Source organism: Podarcis vaucheri (genome assembly GCF_965113315.1).
Source record: "Podarcis vaucheri genome assembly, chromosome: 16".
Lineage (NCBI taxonomy): Eukaryota > Metazoa > Chordata > Lepidosauria > Squamata > Lacertidae > Podarcis > Podarcis vaucheri.
In genome coordinates, this window is record NC_138754.1 from 42,865,145 (window position 1) to 42,881,674 (window position 16,530).

Consider the following 16,530-nt stretch of genomic DNA (forward strand, 5'->3'; position numbering starts at 1 on the left):
CTGTTTTGTTCCTCCAAGGAAGGGTCCCCCTTCCCTTCCCTTCCTGTTCTGCTCAGGAAGACTGTCTTCCTGGTGTGATCAGCTCCATCCTGACTCTGGGAACAGAGGACCTTTCTGGCTGACCCCTTCCCTTCCTCTGTGAAGGCAGCTTGTTTTGGCTGCTCCACCCAAAGACCTTCCTGGAGCTGAGTGGGAGAAGGAGGCAGCCTGCCTTGAAGGGCACGTGGGGGGCGTTCTGGAAGGAACCTCCCCAATTCAGAAACACCCCTCCATGGCTGAGGCCTTATCACTTTTATTCATGTAATAGAGATGAAGTCGCCCGGCCTCTCAGGAGCATCCATCTAGAGATTTATTAACCAATTTAAAATACTATTGTCTTTCACTTCAGTGTGAGATTGAGGTGTGTTGTCGGAGGAATATAAAGCTACAATCAGTGAGGCGCCGTGCAGCCAGACGCCACTACCTGGAACTCAATAGATATTCATGAACACTCCCGTATTTAGTGAAGGAAATAACTTAATGCCGACAGAGTCGATGGAATAATAGCCGTTTCCTGGCTGACTTGCAGCCCTCAGAAAATGAGATTGCACCTGCCTTCATTTTTCTTGTCTTTTTCTGGGTTTCTTGCAGCAGAATGCGCCACTGGAGGGAAATGTGCCACGCATTCCTAATGAGCTGCAGGGACAGGGGAGGCAGCCTGCCTTTCCTGCTCCAGTCTTGCAGGAGCCTCTGCTGGGCACGCCCCTCTCCCCTCCTCCTCCGCTTGCTTAGATTATGAATACTCTCAAAGGCAATTTCCTCATCTTTCTTGCCCTCCACCTCTGCTCTGCCCACCTCTGCCCGCCTTTCTAGTCCCATCAAATTCCCTACACTCTTCCATGCAGGCAGCCACAGATAATCCCCTCCTCATTTCAGTGGGACCCGCCCAGGCATAACTGTGCACCGGGGGGGGGGGGCAACCTTGGAGTCAAGGAGGGAACCTTTGTATCAAATTGGTTTGCATCTAGGGATCATTTGCTTGTGGGTTGTGGGAGCAGGCCTGTCTTGTGGGGGACGGCTAAGACACAGCAGATTGGAGAGAGCTTCTTTCTTGTTCTCTGTATTACCTGCCATTTCCCAATTCTCAATGGCATTAAGTTGCCCAGGGGAGTCTGACAGGCTGGCTGGAAAGGGTGTGCCGCTGGCAGAAGCCTCATGAGGAGCAGGAGGGGCCCATTCAAGAGGGGCCAATTCAGCATTTTGCCGCTGTTCTTTTCTCCTTACTAACAAAAAAGATTATCGTAGGCAGTGATGCTGCCCAGCAGCTCCCTGGTAAAAGGGAAACAATCTAAGAAGGACCAGTTTATGCCCTCTGCAGACCACATGAAACAGCTTTCCCAGGCAAGACCAGTTTGCTGCGCACTGGGGGAGATGTGTATCTGCATGTTCTGGGCAGAGTCTCTCCACGCAGGGGAAAAGAGCACACAAGGAGAAGTGCTGGCTCAACCCTTCCACGTTTCTCTGTGCAGGAAAGAGATTCCTCTGTAGCCCAGTTTAATGCCTAGAGCAGCAGCTCTCCAGGGATTCCTCAGGCAGAGGAGGGTCATCTTTCCCCTCACCCAGGGATTGAGCCAGGGGACTTTCTGCAAATCAACCAGGTACGGTGAGCTATGGTCCTTCCCTGAAACTGCTGATAACTTGATGAACCTGCCAGTCTTCTTTTCCTTCTTCTTCTTCTTCTTTGGTCATCCCTCGTAGCCAAGTAAGATTGTCTTCCATGAACACAGTCTTAACAGTGAGTCCTTAGGTGACTGCGGAGGCCAATTCTGGATCCACACGTCCTTCCACAGTGGGGACAGAGGTTTCTGGGCGGGAGTTGATCACAGTGAGGGTTTGCCAAAGGTGCCTTCCTCTTGTGTGTTTCTGCTGCTGACATTGTAAACTGATCCTCAGATGAGAGGCAGCATTCCTTGTGTGGAGCAACCCCACAGATATTCAAAAGTTGGCTCTGAGCACCAGCCTAGCCAAGTGTCCTGCCACTGACCCTGGGCTGCCAGGGGGTTTCTTCTTGCAAAGCCTCATTTCCTCTTCTGATCTGTCATTCCAGCTGAGCCAGATTGGGCCAAAACCTTCCGACCCCAGTGCTGTGGGAACGTTAAGGAAGGATATATTGTTGAGGCTCAGGGTGGCCTGTCTAATGTTTGTTCCTAGAGAATGGTCTTCTGCTGCTCCTGTTCACCCACATAGTTCAAATGCGCCTCTTTCTCCTGCGAGGAGAAATTAAAAATTAAATCCTCACACAAATTCATCAATGTTTTTGTGTTCATGCAAAAAAAAAACCCCCTGTTTGTCTGCCCACCCTTTCGCCTTAGTGAGCCAGGCATACCCTTCGCCCCAAATTCACAAACGCAGGACAGGTTTTGTTTGGCAGGAAGTTTGAAAAATCCTGGTGGCGATTTCTGTCACTTCCCACTGTCACTGTGGGAAAACCTTAAAGACGGAGGCCATGCAGTGCTTTGCCCCTCCCACCAATGCCCCTCAGCCCTACTTGACCATCAGAAAACCTGCAGCTGACCATCTGCCTTGAGGCAAGAAGCCTGCTAGTAAGTAATTGGTTCAGTATAAGCTAGACCTGAACTCAAGAGCTCCTTTTGTTTTCCATATTCTGCTTTATCTCTTTGTCCCCTCCCTTGTCTTCTTTATTCCTAATAAACCTGACATAATTTGACCGGCAGGTCTCGTGTGCATCGTTGGCAACTCACAAGGTTAGTGGAGGACCCCCCACGAGCCAAAGTTGCTTGGTTCATGCTACACAGAGGTATAGGATTGGGGTTGACAGGCTGCTGGAATCTCTGCAGGAGGGACTGCAGTAGAAAAAAAGCAGGTTTCTTTCACCCCAGGGAGCAGCCAGGAAACTGGATGCCATATTGAAGTCCCTGTTTGCACATTTGCCTAAGAACTCCAGATTCTCTTTCCCTATGCCCCATCCAAGAGCTGTAGCTACAAAGAGGGCTGGAGGTAGCACCAAGTGCTGTTGTTGTTTAGTCGTTTAGTCGTGTCTGACTCTTCGTGACCCCATGGACCAGAGCACACCAGGCACTCCTGTCTTCCACTGCCTCCCGCAGTTTGGTCAGACTCATGCTGGTAGCTTCGAGAACACTGTCCAGCCATCTCGTCCTCATAGAATCATAGAATCATAGAGTTGGAAGAGACCACAAGGGCCATCGAGTCCAACCCCCTGCCAAGCAGGAAACACCATCAGAGCACTCCTGACATATGGTTGTCAAGCCTCTGCTTAAAGACCTCCAAAGTAGGAGACTCCACCACACTCCTTGGCAGCAAATTCCACTGGCAAACAGCTCTTACTGTCAGGAAGTTCTTCCTAATGTTTAGGTGGAATCTTCTTTCTTGTAGTTTGGATCCATTGCTCCGTGTCCGCTTCTCTGGAGCAGCAGAAAACAACTTTTCTCCCTCCTCTATGTGACATCTTTTTATATATTTGAACATGGCTATCATATCAGCCCTTAACCTCCTCTTCTCCAGGCTAAACATGCCCAGCTCCCTTAGCCGTTCCTCATAAGGCATCGTTTCCAGACCTTTGACCATTTTGGTTGCCCTCCTCTGGACATGTTCCAGTTTGTCAGTGTCCTTCTTGAACTGTGGTGCCCAGAACTGGACACAGTACTCCAGGTGAGGTCTGACCAGAGCAGAATACAGTGGCACTATTACTTCCCTTGATCTAGATGCTATACTCCTATTGATGCAAATTTGATCAGGATGCCCTTGAGTCCATCATCCAAGGAGACATAAAGAGTTTGACAGCTGTCAAACGAGCTGTCAAAGTTAGAAAAATTTGCCTTTTGTTATTTCTGCTGGTTATTTTTGATACATTTGACTTCAAGTCGTTGAAAATAAAGAAGAAACAAAAACAAAGTAACTTGACTGTTGGAGAAAGAATACTAAGTAACTAGAATCCCTCTAGAGGGGGTTCTGAGACATTACAATGGCTGCAGATGGAAAAATACAGGCTGAGTTGGATAGAATGTTCTCTCTCTTGGGAAAGTTACAAGATCAGAGTGAAGCTTTGGCTACAGATGTTATGACCTTGAATTCTAAAGCAAATAAACTTGTTGATTGTGCCAAGGACTTGACTCAAGAAAATTTTGCAGCTGAACAAGAAGAGATATGTGCTGATTCAGAGGAGTGGGAAGGAGGAGCTAAAATGCCGCAGGTGAAACAGGGCAACCAGAGGCCTGTAAAAATGGATCACAAAGAAAACAAGACCTGGATGATGAGAATCTGGTTTGAATTTGAGAATGAAGATTGAAGAGATCTCCCCATGGGGAGATCGGAAGACCTATGGATTACAAATTTGATTAAGGCGAAAGTTGGAGCTTTTGGGACATTTGGGACATTTGGACTTAAAAGGAATAAGAAACATGATTTGGGCTCCACTTTTGAATATGGAGGTCTGGTTGGAAGAAACATAGACCCTATTGGGACAGAGCTTCTCCGAGACTCGATGTCCAACATAAAGGACTATCAACAAAACCGGCAGAGAGGGACTGAGAGAGATTTGAGGGCCTCAGACGTGAGGGATCCAGGCTGAGAGCTGATAGACTGATGGATATTCTTTGGGGATCGAAACAGGGAAAGGGGGGGGTGAGAGTTTTGGAATCCAAAGGGTGTATAATTATATGTTGTTTTCTGCTATTTTGTTTTGTAATTAATACAAAAATTGGGAAATTTGTGGAAGGGAACTTGGGTCGACCTTAGAAAAGGATGTAAATGATGAGTATTGTGGTTTAATTGAGGTTTATAAGTTAAATTTTGTTAATTAAGAAGAATTAAGTAAAATATTAATAAGGTAAAAGTTGGAGATAAGAACTTGCTGAGTTAACTATTGGAATTGGGATGCAAGAAGGGGAGGTGTGGGGAACTCAGGGAAAGTGGTTAAGAAATTAAGGATTTGAAATTATATATGTTTGTCTTTGTGTTTGTATGTCTGTATTGTGTATTGTGTGTGTTTATATAAATTGTGAAAACCCAATAAAAAATTTATTAAAAAAATAATAAAAAATAAAAGCAACAAAAAAGGCTTTTATGGGTATGTTCGTAGCAAAAGGAAGAACAAAGAAACAGTGGGGTCACTCAGAGGAGAAGTTGGTGAAATGCAAACAGGGGACACAGAAAGGGCTGAACTCCTCAATGCCTTCTTTGCCTCAGTCTTCTCCGATAAAGAAAACAATGCCCAACCTGAAGAATTTGAAGGAGACAGTACAAGAATACTTGGCTAGTATTCAAGTCTCCAGGGCCAGATGAACTGCATCCAAGAGTATTAAAAGAACTGGCAGATGTGATCTCAGAACCACTGGCAGTCATCTTTGAGAATTCCTGGAGAACAGGTGAAGTCCTGGCAGACTGGAGGAGGGCAAATGTTGTCCCTATTTTCAAAAAGGGGAAAAGAGAGGACCCAAATAATTACCGCCCAGTCAGTCTCACATCAATACCAGGGAAGATTCTGGAGCAGATCATTAAGCAAACAGTCTGTGAGCACCTAGAAAGGAATGCTGTGATCACCAATAGTCAGCATGGATTTCTGAAAAATAAGTCATGTCAGACTAACCTGATCTCATTTTTTGACAGAATTACAAGCCTGGTAGATGAAGGGAACGCAGTGGATGTAGCCTACCTTGATTTCAGCAAGGCATTTGACAAGGTGCCCCATGATATTCTTGTAAAGAAGCTGGTAAAATGCGGTCTTGACTATGCTACCACTCAGTGGATTTGTAACTGGCTGACTGACCGAACCCAAAGGGTGCTCATCAATGGTTCCTCTTCATCCTGGAGAAGAGTGACTAGTGGGGTGCCACAGGGTTCTGTCTTGGGCCCGGTCTTATTCAACATCTTTATCAACGACTTGGATGATGGACTCAAGGGCATCCTGATCAAATTTGCAGATGACACCAAACTGGGAGGGGTGGCTAACACCCCAGAGGACAGGATCACACTTCAAAACGACCTTGACAGATTAGAGAACTGGGCCAAAACAAACAAGATGAATTTTAACAGGGGAAAATGTAAAGTATTGCACTTGGGCAAAAAAAAATGAGAGGCACAAATACAAGATGGGTGACACCTGGCTTGAGAGCAGTACATGTGAAAAGGATCTAGGAGTCTTGGTTGACCACAAACTTGACATGAGCCAACAGTGTGACGCAGCAGCTAAAAAAGCCAATGCAATTCTGGGCTGCATCAATAGGAGTATAGCATCTAGATCAAGGGAAGTAATAGTGCCACTGTATTCTGCTCTGGTCAGACCTCACCTGGAGTACTGTGTCCAGTTCTGGGCACCACAGTTCAAGAAGGACACTGACAAACTGGAACATGTCCAGAGGAGGGCAACCAAAATGGTCAAAGGTCTGGAAACGATGCCTTATGAGGAACGGCTAAGGGAGCTGGGCATGTTTAGCCTGGAGAAGAGGAGGTTAAGGGCTGATATGATAGCCATGTTCAAATATATAAAAAGATGTCACATAGAGGAGGGAGAAAAGTTGTTTTCTGCTGCTCCAGAGAAGCGGACACGGAGCAATGGATCCAAACTACAAGAAAGAAGATTCCACCTAAACATTAGGAAGAACTTCCTGACAGTAAGAGCTGTTTGCCAGTGGAATTTGCTGCCAAGGAGTGTGGTGGAGTCTCCTACTTTGGAGGTCTTTAAGCAGAGGCTTGACAACCATATGTCAGGAGTGCTCTGATGGTGTTTCCTGCTTGGCAGGGGGTTGGACTCGATGGCCCTTGTGGTCTCTTCCAACTCTATGATTCTATGATTCTATGATTCTATGATTCCTCAGCAGGCTCTCTCGCGGATTGCTCCCGGATCCCAGGGGGTTGCACATCAGCTCCTAAAAATCAATTCTTATCCTCCAGCAAAATACTTATAATGCCAAATCGTGAAATTAATAACTTTTGTATCGCAAAGAGAGAAGTGGTCTCTCGACCTTAGTTATCCAATTTTTGCTTTAAATTGTCTACAAGACGGGGGGGGGGCAGACTTCCTTTTAACACTTCCCCCGATCGTGCCGAATTCAGAAAAAAAGAGATTTTTAAGTCCAATTTCCGTACTACTCACGGGTTGTTACTTTTGCAGTCCAAATGTTCAAAGAAAGAAGTCAGCGCTCTCCGGCCATGGCTTGCGGCTTCACTCCGTAGAAGAAGTGGTCTACTCACAGCACCACGCCACTCTCCGTCCCCCGCTCCGAAGCCTTTAAAAAGGCTTCTTTGTGGGTCTGGGGGGCGCAAATGGTGCCCGCCGAGTCACCAAGTCCACAGGCTTCAGCGCCTGTGGTTTCTGAGGGTCCCCGCGTCGCCGCCGCGGCAGGACCCGTCTTCCACGGAGCCGATTTCCTCCGGAGCTCGGAGGGAATCCGCCATTAACCTTTTCGCGCTAACCCGGAAGTCCCCTTTTTTGTTGCTTTTAACCTCTCTAGCAAGCCTGAGTTCATTCTGTGCTCTAGCTTTTCTGACTTTGTGTCTACAGGTGCTGGCTATTTGTTTGAATTCCTCTTTGGTGGTTTCCCCCTTTTCCATTTTTTGTACACATCCTTTTAAAATCTTAACTCAGTTAAAAGTTCTTTAGATAGCCACCCTGGCTTCTTTAGGCACCTTCCATGTTTCCATCTCATTGGTATTGCCTGATGTTGTGCTTTTACTATCTCCCTCTTAACAAACTCCTAGCCATCATGAACTCCCTTTCCTTTTAGTATTACTGTCCATGGGATCTCACCCAGCACTTCCCTAAGTTTTATGAAGTCGGCTTTCTTAAAGTCAAGAAATTGAGTCCTAGTATGCTTGGCTGCTCCTTTCCGCTGTATAGTAAACTTCAGAAGAGCATGATCACTCGCGCCTAATGATCCATCCACTTCTACCCCACTAACCAGGTCATCAACATTGGTTAGGACCAGATCTAAAATGGCTGTTCCTCTTGTTGCTTCTCCCACTTTCTGGACAATGAAGTTGTCTGCAAGGCCAGTGAGGAATCTGTTTGACCTTATGCTCTTGGCTGAGTTTAACATCCAACAAATATTCGGGTAATTGAAGTCCCCCATTACTACTATCTCCCTTCCTTTTGCATGCTTGGCCATCTGTTCCAGGAAGGCATCATCTATGTCCTCCGTTTGGCTTGGGGATCTATAGTAAACTCCCACAATGAGATCTCTGTTATTCTTCTCTCCCTTAATTTTGACCCAAATGCTCTCACTTTGGCTTTGAGGTTCTAAATCTTGGATCTCTTCACAGGTATACACATCCCTGACATATAACGCCACTCCTCCTCCTTTCTTGTCTGGTCTGTTTCTCTGAAATAGATTGTATCCCCCCATCCTCTGTCATCCCCTTCTCCTTGTGCCCTCAATCTTTCCCAACATCAGGGTCTTTTCCAGGGAGTCTTCTCTTCTCATGAGGCGGCCAAAGTCTTGGAGCCTCAGCTTCAGGATCTGTCCTTCCAGTGAGCACTCAGGGCTGATTTCCTTCAGAATGGAGAGGTTTGATCTTCTTGCAGTCCATGGGACTCTCAAGAGTCTCCTCCAGCACCATAATTCAAAAGCATCAATTCTTCGGCGATCCGCCTTCTTTATGGTCCAGCTCTCACTTCCATACATCATTTTTTTGATGTTGAGCTTCAGACCATATTTTGCGCTCTCCTATTTCACCCTCATTAAAAGGTTCTTTAATTCCTCCTCACTTTCTGCCATCAAGGTTGTGTCATCTGCATATCTGAGGTTGTTGATATTTCTTCCAGCAATCTTAATTTCGGCTTGGGATTCATCCAGCCCAGCCTTTCACATGATGAATTCTGCATATAAGTTAAATAAGCAGGGAGACAATATACAGCCTTGCCGTACTCCTTTCCCAATTTTGAGTCAATCAGTTGTTCCATATCCAGTTCTAACTGTTGCTTTTTGTCCCACATAGAGATTTCTCAGGAGACAGATGAGGTGATCAGGCACTCCCATTTCTTTAAGAACTTGCCATAATTTGCTGTGGTCGACACAGTCAAAGGCTTTTGCATTGTCAATGAAGCAGAAGTAGATGTCTTTCTGGAACTCTCTAGCTTTCTCCATAATCCAGCGCATGTTTGCAATTTGGTCTCTGATTCCTCTGCCTCTTCTAAATCCAGCTTGCACTTCTGGGAGTTCTCGGTCCACATACTACTTGAGCCTTCCTTGTAGAATTTTAAGCATAACCTTGCTAGCGTGTGAAATGAGTGCAATTGTACGGTAGTTGGAGCATTCTTTGGCACTGCCCTTCTTTGGGATTGGGATGTAGACTGATCTTCTCCAATCCTCTGGCCACTGCTGAGTTTTCCAAATTTTCTGACATACTGAGTGTAGCAGCTTAACAGCATCATTGTTTAAAATTTTAATTAGTTCAGCTGGAATACCATCACTTCCACTGGCCTTGTTATTTGCAGTGCTTTCTAAGGCCCATTTGACTTCACTCTCCAGGATGTCTGGCTCAAGGTCAGCAACCACACTACCTGGGGTGTACGAGCCATCCATATCTTTCTGGTATAATTCCTCTGTGTATTCTTGCCACCTCTTCTTGATGTATTCTGCTTCTGTTAGGTCCTTTCCACTTTTGTCTTTTATTATGGTAATCTTTGTACGAAATGTTCCTTTCATATCTCCAATTTTATTGAACAGATCTCTGGTTTTTCCCATTTTATTGTTTTCCTCTATTTCTTTGCATTGCTCGTTTAAGAAGGCCTTCTTGTCTCTCCTTGCTATTTTTTGGAACTCTGCATTCAATTTCCTGTATCTTTCACTATCTCCCTCGCATTTTGCTTGCCTTCTCTCCCACGCTATTTGTAAGGCTTCGTTGGACAGCCACTTTGCTTTCTTGCATCTCCTTTTCATTGGGATGGTTTTCGTTGCTGCCTCCTGTATAATGTTACGAGCCTCCATCCATAGTTCTTCAGGCACTGTGTCCACCAAATCTAAATCCTTAAACCTGTTCCTCACTTCCACTGTGTATTCATAAGGGATTTGACTTAGATTGTATCTTACCGGCCCAGTGGTTTTTCCTACTTTCTTCAGTTTAAGCTTGAATTTTGCTATAAGAAGCTGATGATCTGAGCCACAGTCCGCTCCAGGTCTTGTTTTTGCTGACTGTATAGAGCTTCTCCATCTTTGGCTGCAGAGAATATAATCAATCTGATTTGGATGCTGCCCATCTGGTGATGTCCATGTGTAGAGTCGTCTCTTGTGTTGTTGGAAAAGAGTGTTTGTGATGACCAGCTTGTTCTCTTGGCAGAACTCTATTAGCCTTTGCCCTGCTTTGTTTTGAACTCCAAGGCCAAACTTGCCAGTTGTTCCTTTTATCTCTTGACTCCCTACTTTAGCATTCCAATCTCCTATAATGAGAAGAGCATCCTTCTTTGGTGTCAATTCTATAAGGTGTTGTAAGTCTTCATAGAATTGGTCAATTTCAGTTTCTTCAGCACCTGTGGTTGGTGCATAAACTTGGATTACTGTGATGTTAAGAGGTCTGCCTTTGATTCGTATGGAGATCATTCTATCATTTTTGAGATTGCATCCCAGTACAGCTTTTGCCACTCTTTTGTTGACTATGAGGGCCACTCCATTTCTTTTACGGGTTTCTTGCCCACAGTAGTAGATATGATGGTCATCCAAACTGAATTCGCCCATTCCCGTCCATTTTAATTCACTGATGCCCAGGATGTCAATATTTATTCTTGCCATCTCATTTTTGACCACATCCAACTTACCCAGGTTCATGGTTCTTACATTCCAGGTTCCTATGAAATATTTTTCTTTACAGCATTGGACTTTCCTTTCGCTTCCAGGCATATCCGCAACTGAGCATCCTTTCGGCTTTGGCCCAGCCGCTTCATCAGCTCTGATTCTACTTGTACTTGTCCTCCGCTCTTCCTCAGTAGCATGTGGGACACCTTCCGGCCTGAGGGGCTCATCTTCCAGCATCATAACTTTTATATGCCTGTTGTCTTTGTCCATGGAGTTTTCTTGGCAGGGATACTGGAGTGGCTTGCCGGTTCCTGCTCCAGGTGGATCACGTTTGGTCAAAACTCTCCACTATGACCTGTCCATCTTGGGTGCCCTGCTCGGCATAGTTCCTAGCTTCTCTGAGTTACTCAAGCCCCTTCGCCACGGCAAGGCAGGGATCCATGAAGGGGAGCACCAAGTCCTGAATAGTTTGGGACATGACTGGCCCACCTTGCAAGGCGGTTGCGCAAGGCAGTTAGTGCAAGCAGGCTCTCCTTGCTCTTCCCCTTTCTTCACATGCCCTTTCTCTTAATAATCACATTTTTTGTAGACAATTTTCCACAATGTACACATTTTTGCAAGTAATTTCCCTTTGTATAATACTTTATTTCTATTTTATTTTCACTCTGTCTGCATTTTATGCACACTTCCTCCTAATATATGCAGTTTGGGTACAAAATCTGGCAACTGTGATTTTCAAAAGATAATCTGCATTTTGATGTGCACGTTGTTTCAAGAAGTGTGAATGAAGGTAGGTTCAAATAAAAATGTGAACCAAACTGAATTTCCCTCTTTTCCTACTTTTCAATACACAGAAAGTGCCAACTTGCAACCCATCCAAGATAAGGGTAATGGCAGAATGATTTTCAAGGGATGGAATTCAGGAACAGGGCTCACTGTTGCCTGAAAATGGGGCACGACTTCCTCTGCAGAAGAAAAATTGCAAGGAAGAAGGAACCTGGAGGTTGGTTGTGTGAATTCAGTTTCCGTGGCTAACAGGGTTGAGGAGCTTGAAACGTGATAAGGAGAGAGATGAGCTGCATTGCTATGGTAACTTAATCAGTTAAAATCCTCCTGCTCAATTCACTCCTGTTAGCATTAAGAGAGAGAGGGAGGGGGGACAGAGAGGAGCGATGAATTCACCTGAGCTCAGTTGGCTGATTAAATTAATAGGTATGGATGACTAGGGTTCTATTTCAAAAGAGCTATTTTTAAAAAATATGCATAATTTTAATTACACATTGACACACGCTCTATTCCTAATGAAGAAGAACTTGACTACGAGGGCAGGTGCTCTTAATTAATGCTTCAATGGAAACCAGCACAAGGAACCTGGGGGGAGAAGGAGGACTCTGTGCTCTTCTTCCCCCCGCCCCGAACCCCTGGCAGCACTCAGCTCGCCTTCCATTCTTTTCTATTCGTTCTCTCCTTCCCTTCATTAGTCTAATAATGAATAGTTCCAGAATTTTAAAAAGGAAATACGCAGAATCCTTGGGAACTATTGCAGCAATAACACCTCCTTCCAACTCAGCCTTTCTCAACCTGGAGCCCTCTGGCAGTTTTGGACTGCAACGCTCATCAGCCCCATACACCATGCAGACAGCTCTAAGCAGGCAGAGGGCACCAAGTTGGGGAAGGCTGTTTGAACTCATCCCTATTTTCTGACATGCTGACATCCTTCCTTCCTTGCTTCTAGCAGGACTTGACATGTACCTGATCGGCTGATCTGCGGTGATGTCATGGAACCTTCACAATTCAGCGGGGAAGCCATCACACAAGGGCAATGGTGGCTCTTAGTCTTCCTCATCATTGGAAGACATTCTGCAAACAATGACAAGCAGGGTAGACCGGTACCCCAAAGTGCTTGGTCACATGCACTTGGTGGGGCTGGTGTTGTCTCACCAAGGAACATGGCGATGGGCAGCTGGCGCTTTTGTCTTTTCCGCTGGTCAGGGCGCACTTGGTGTCTCCTCAACTGGTCAGGGCATGCTTGGGCAGCCTCCTGGTCCACGGATGCAGCTTCAACATAGTCACCAATGTTCTTCAGATTGACACATCATTTGAAGCTGGCTCAGAACTTTGCAAGCTGCTTGAAGCGTGCATACAGCCTGAGAGTCTTCTTGCGCAAGGTGCTGCCATCAATGGGGATACGCTGGAGAGTCATGTCCTCTAGCCACAGGTTTAGGGCCTCATGTGCCTTCCCCGTGGCCTCGTCTCGCACGTACCTGGGACCTTGGCAGTTGTAGGTGTACTCGCTGCCACTGATGCCCGGATTTATTTCTCCCATATCTTAGTGGCACCTATGCTGGATTCATTCCTGCCAAACTTGTGTGCCACAGCACAAATGCACATGCCATCCTGTAAACAGTCCAGTACTTCCAACTTCTCCTCCAGTCTGGGCACCACTCGCTGCCTTTTGGGTTTGTCATCACCTGAGGAAGACGACGATGCGTGTGTTCAGGTGTCATCTCAAAACAACAACAACAACAACAAAACACCTCTTCAAAAAAACCTCTCCAAACAACTAAAAAAAAAATAATCTCAAAAAACTCCTCCAGAAACTCCTCCAAACTCCGCCAATAATCTGCCAAATTCCACCACAATTGCTTCATCCCTCCCTCAAACTCCAACTCTCCACAGGCTTCAAAGGTTGGTGCAAGGGCTCCCAGGATCAGGGCCATCTTTAGCAGATGTGGGTGCAAATATCCGCCCAGCACCCCCCAAATTACCACAGATAGTGTTGGGGTGGCCATAGCTGCACACTGCCAGCCATCCAGGGGGGGCACAACTCTCCCCCATGCCACTGCGGGACAGCGATCCTTGCATGCAGAGGCTTGGGAGTGAAGTTGCGCCCCTCCCAAGCCTCTATGGGAGGAGAGCGCAGCTTCCCTCCCAAACCTCCTCGGGAGGAGAGCGATCCCCGCAGAAGCTTGGGAGGGAAGCTGCACGCCCGCCAGCCTTATGGTTGGTGGGCGTGCAGCTGGTGGGTGTGCAAGGAAAGGGGAGGCTGCCGGCAAAGCCATGCAACTCCCCCACTCATTAGGGCACTCCTGAGAGGCCGGCGCCCTGGCGCAACACACCCCTAAGCTCTATGGGAAAGACGGCTCTGACCGGGATTCCACTTAAAAGCTGTTTTCGCATGATTTTTCAGCTTCTTTTAGGTGTTTCTGTCCCTTCCACACTACTTCCAGGCTTGACACCATACAAGTGCACCTTGAACACGTGTAAAAGCCTGTATTTTAAATTGCCTCTCCATCCAGTGTCACTGGGATAAAAGAGTGGCCTGATTCTCACACGTGTGGCTGCCACTGTCTCATCTTTGGGCTGCAGAGCAGGGGGAGGTCTAAATCCTGTCAGAATGGGAATATGGAGAGACAGAAAGAGGGCTGGGAGCAGATGCCTGCCGGAGTCAAAGACTCCGGAAGCTGGAGGTATGATTGTGTTTGCTGCTCCCTGTTGGTGTCGTCAGCCAGTTGCTGCTCAAGCGCCCCAGAAATGATGGCAAATGTGTTTTAAAATTTTGTGACAGTCCATGCACAAATCACCAATTAAAGGCTCCCAAACCGCACATTAACATGATAAGTTATAACAGCTCCAAAAGAGACATTCTTGTTTATCACGGCAGCGACCCATGGATTAAGGGCTCCCTCAGTACACATTGACAGCCCGGCGCCAGCGGCACCAAAGCTGTTGCGCTCTGCGTTGTGCCAATGATCTGTGGAGAATGGGAGGAGGGCGTCTCCTCATTCCCCCTCACAAGTTTTAAACAAAGGGGAGAGACCGGGCAGATCAGTGACTGAGAATTTGCAGTTCCAAGGGGGGAGGAAGAGAAGCATCTTGGAGCAAACGTGAAAGGGAATGAGTACAGAGCACCAACAGGCAATGAGGGGGGTAATCTCAGGCTCTGGTAGAGCCTAGGCTGGATTACTGTGGTGTGTAATTCATGGAACTGTCCTTGAAGACAGCTCAGAAACCTCAACTAGCACAGAATTCAGCTGACAGAATTCTGGTTAAATTCAATGTTGGTCAGAGTTGTCCTATTAATAAAATTGATGGAGATGGCCACATATCACCTCATATCTCCTCTTTTCCAGACTAAACATAACCAGCTCCTTCAAGCGCTCCTTGTAAGGCTTAGTTTCCAGCCCCTTGATCATCTTGGTTGTCCTCCTCTGCACACCTTCCAGCTTGTCAACATCCTTCTTAAATTATGATGCCCAGAATTGGACACAGTATTCCAGGTGTTGTCTGGCCAAGGCAGAATAGAGTGGGACTATTGCTTCCCTCTGAATCCCATTGATGCACTCAGCAGCTGGCAGTTCTGCCAGCCGAGCAGAGCGTGGGTCTCCACCAGAGAAAGTGGCACCCCTAGAAAGCCAGCTTGTTTTCAATCCAGCTTTTACGGCCACAAATGTGCATCTGCAAAGGATAAAAGGTAAAAAGGTAAAGGACCTCTGACAGTTAAGTCCAGTTGCAGATGACTCTGAGGTTGTGGCACTCATCTCGCCTTGCAGGCCGAGGGAGCCGGTGTTTGTCTGCAGACAGTTTTTCCGGGTCATGTGGCCAGGATGACTGAGCTGCTTCTGCCGAACCAGAGCAGTGCACGGAAACACCGTTCACCTTCCCGCTGGAGCGGCACCTATTTATCTACTTGCATTTTTGGTGTGCTTTCGAACTGCTAGGTTGACAGGAGCTGGGACCGAGCAACGGGAGCTCACCCCATCACGGGGATTCGAACCACCGACCTTCTGATCAGCAAATGCAAGAGGCTCAGTGGTTTAGACCACAGCACCTCCTGCATCCCTTTCTGCAAAGGATACATTTCTCTAATTCACTGGTGGTGGCTATTACTCTCTCCCGTGGCAAAGGGTTCCAGAAGCCACTGATGTGTAGTAGCAGCAGCAAGTACTTGGAGGTAATAATGGACTGGATGTGGACCAATAAACTGAGTCTGGATCCTGGTAAATCCAAAGCAGCACGTTGACTTGGGGAAAGAATTCAATTCTGTTCACATACAAAGGTCAACCTCCCTAACTTTCATTTTCCAAAACACAGAACTATTCTTCATGATTCAAAAGTTGCACTTCTCCGAATTTTGCAAAATAGTTTTCCAGGCAAGTAATGTACCCCAAAATAAAAACAGTAGGGTAAAATGTGCATAACATGCATAAAACATAAATTGCATTGTATTATGGAAAACTGATTTGCAAAAATATGCATATTGGGCAAAATTGCACACAGGAAATGCCTATATTAGGAGAAATTCACACTAAAATGCTGGTGAATTTTCATGAGGCATTTTTTAAATGGTACAAGTGTGGAAAGATAGAAAACTGAGCTTAACACAGTAAAATGGAGAAACAGAAGAACCAAAGAAGAGAAGAACTAGACAGAGTCACCCCCCTCTAGCTGTTGGCTAGCTGGCATGTTCTGAATGGGGTTGCCCTCCCCATGAAAGCCAGGGGCAGAGTCTGAGGGTGCTCCTTGAGCCCTCGAGTCCCTGGAGGCTTGGGGGGCCCCGAGGGCCTTTGCTCACCTTGTTTTGCTGGGACAGAAAGAGCCTGTCTGCAGTGAGTCCTGCTCCCATAAACTCCCATTGGATGACCCTCCGGTGCTCTGCGCAGAGATGCCCTGACAGACAACCTGGAAGTTGCAGTTAGTAGGGGCTGCTCTGGCATGAATGCTGGCTGGGGGCCCCCTCAGGGAACACGGAGCACCAACCCTGAAGACTTCTCATTGGCTGCCT

General features: G+C 46.6%; 1 long non-coding RNA gene across 1 annotated transcript; it reads left to right on the forward strand.

The window, feature by feature from the left end:
- Window positions 1–767: 767 nt before the first annotated feature.
- Window positions 768–15,064, forward strand: LOC309521396. Its single transcript, XR_014214654.1, has 3 exons — window positions 768–1,637; window positions 11,600–11,748; window positions 12,481–15,064. It is a non-coding gene; the product is annotated as an uncharacterized lncRNA (long non-coding RNA).
- The last annotated feature ends 1,466 nt before the right edge of the window (window positions 15,065–16,530 follow it).